Consider the following 3,066-nt stretch of genomic DNA (forward strand, 5'->3'; position numbering starts at 1 on the left):
CAACTTTTGTTAGTTAACATAGTAACTTCGTTTGTTTTTCCTTTTTTGTTTTCAGTAAAGGAAACTTAATACAAAGTTTAACTTAGTTTGTTGAGAATGTAATAGGGACCACGTCTTTTATAATACAAGCTATACTTTTTCCAGTTGTTGTATAGACATTCATTTTCATTTGAACTGGATTACTAATATTTTATTCTAAATGTAATGCTTAACTACAAAGTTACATATGCTTTAAAAAAAAACAAAACATTCCATGTTAGCAAAAGAGTTAACATAATTTTTACCAAGCTTTCAGAGTTAATTTGCTTGAGATACCAATTTCATTCTTGTTAACTGTTTAGAAGCACAAGCTTTAATAACCACTGCTTCCTGTTAACATAATGTAACAACACCAAAGGAAAAGCATATCTAATTAAACCAACTCTAAAATTAAACCCAAAATACATTTTAAATACAGGTTCATGCAAATACTTTAAGGGTATTAAACTTTTATGATGCTTTTTTTGGTGTTTGGGAGCCAAAGGTGGAAACCTGTTGAAAACGTGGAAACCTGTTGAAATTGTTTGGTTAGTTTTATGCATAAACTGTTGTTTTTAAAACCTTTTTGCTATCACATTCTTATAACTATATTTAAAAATCCAAACAAGTTTATAAAAAGCCCAAACAAGAAATTGACATTTTGTTAATATTATCTTTACCTTAATGTTGAGATTTCCCCTTACCTTTTTTCTTTGAACAAAAACTGATAAGAGAACTCTTGTTTGCAATTGCATCAGTTGTTGAGGCAGAAATAGATGTACATATATTTGTAACTGAAACCTTCTTGAACTTCGCAAAAAAAAAAAATTGGCTATCATACCATGATTATACCCCAACCATGATCTTAAAATAGTGTGGTACCACATATATTTTTAAAAGGGTATAAAATTGACTTTCGTTGCAACCAATAAATAAATAAAAATAGTTACGTGACACACACAACATACAATACAGGACAACACATGACATACAGGACACACTTACAGTTAGAAAGGAATGGCGCCAGAATTCTATTCATAACTATACAAAATAAGGCAAACAAAAATAAAAAGGGTTAAACATTTGATTAAGCAAGTTATTACTTTAATTAAAACGTTTAATATAAATTGATACAAATATATTAATATATGCTAAATTTATTGAATTAATTTGGTAACAAGGAATTTTGCTTTACTTTATATTTAACATTATTTTAAAACTCTGCTATATGAAATTAGAAAAGCCCATGTTTCAAATATTAGTGCGTGGTTAGGATTAGAAGCAGAGTCTGCATTTCTGTTGCTTGGCAACCATATCTTCAAGAAAGTTAGGAATAATTCCAGCTGTTGCATTCCTGAAGGGTTAAAATAAGTAATTTACTGGATTTATTTAAGGTAAAGTTTTTAACTTGTTTTCTTTGTTTGTTGTTTTGTTCTGTTTTCAATTGCTTTATCTTTTGGAGGTTTCTGTAAAAAAGTTATAACTTTTAAAACAAAGAGAGTGAGCCAAAGTGAGGAGAGGCAGGGGAAAGGGCTGGTCAAGAGCAACCTAGAAAGGTAGCAAGACCTGAGCCAAGAGAGAGTAACTCTATCAAGGTATTTGAAAGTACAGGCAGCAGCAGCAAATTCAGCAAACTGAGAAGGCATATAATGGAAAAACTTAACGGGTATGTAAAAATATTTGAGAAAGAAGGTTGTATTTTTAGATATGAGTGTGGTTCCCTGGGTCAAAGCAGTTGGGAACCAGCACAGTTGGGAACCTTGTTTTTTATCCTGGCTCTGAGAGGAGAGTGGGGGTCATTACCTGCTCTTCTAAAACATGAATTTGTTCGCCCAGCGTCTGTTGCTTTTGTGTGCATGCCAAATGGATGGCGGGAATGCCTTTTTTTTTTTGCTGCAGTTAACTGTTTTTGGGCATCTCCATGTGTTAATGCATCAATTCTGGGTGTTAACCTGCTCAATTTTAGTTTTTGACTTTGAAATTCCTTTTTATTCATTCCCCTGCGATTGAGTCGCAGCTCCTATCTCCTAATGTGCTCTGTGAATTGTTCCATTTTTTCCCTCATTTGATTTACCAATTCAGTGAAAGTATTGTGTGTTACTTTTTCCATCTGTGCGCTTACTTGTCCCATTCTGACAGGCACCAGTCTAGGTTCCAGTTTAGGTTTTACCAGAACCTGGCTTTTATCATAAGCTAGTGATTGCACTGTAGTGGACCCTGTTTCATCTTTTAATTTTACTAGGGCTATCTTTTTCCACTTCTGTTCCCATTCTTCAAGCATGAGGGAACCTTGAAGCCTGCTTGAAGCCTGCTGTTTACCACCAATATTTATAACAGAGGACAGCACATCTCTTTTTTGTAGGTTCCTTGCAGCTGTTTCCAGTGTTTTATTCTGTTCCTATGCTGGTTGTCTCTGGGCTGCTTGCCACCCTGCAAGGGGGGTGTGTGGGGGAGCATTCCAGGGCCGTACAGCTTGTTTTGATTCTTCTAATTCTTTCTTTGTTACCGTTACTTGCCCTGCCAATTTTGTGGTGTGCTGTTTAAGCCATCTTACTGCCATAGACATTAATTGCAAAACTCTAGCTTTTTAAACTTTCATTATTCTTGAGCGCCTCAGTCTCTACCATCACTCTACATATGCCAGTCCATGTCTCCCCACTTTCTTTTTTAAATCCATATGGATCCCCTTTACTGGCAATCCAGCGGGTCCAAGAGTTATCAAACTGTGGGGATATGAAGGGAGGGGATAAGGGGGTACTCTAGCTCGAGGTTTTCTGCCATGTTAGATTGTGATTCCTACAGCTATTTGCAACCCACATATTTTAGCATTGGTCCAGCACATGAGAATCAGAGTCAAATTGACTAGAAGGACTAATCTATTTATGCATCGGAGGGGTAGCCGTGTTAGTCTGGATCTGTAAAAGCAGCAAAGCGTCCTGTGGCACCTTATAGACTAACAGATGTATTGAAGCATGAGCTTTCATGGGTGAAATGAAACAGTATGAAATGCATAGAAAAAAAAAGTAAAATCAGATTTTTTGTAAATGG

This window comes from Chelonia mydas, chromosome 5, assembly GCF_015237465.2.
Source record: "Chelonia mydas isolate rCheMyd1 chromosome 5, rCheMyd1.pri.v2, whole genome shotgun sequence".
Lineage (NCBI taxonomy): Eukaryota > Metazoa > Chordata > Testudines > Cheloniidae > Chelonia > Chelonia mydas.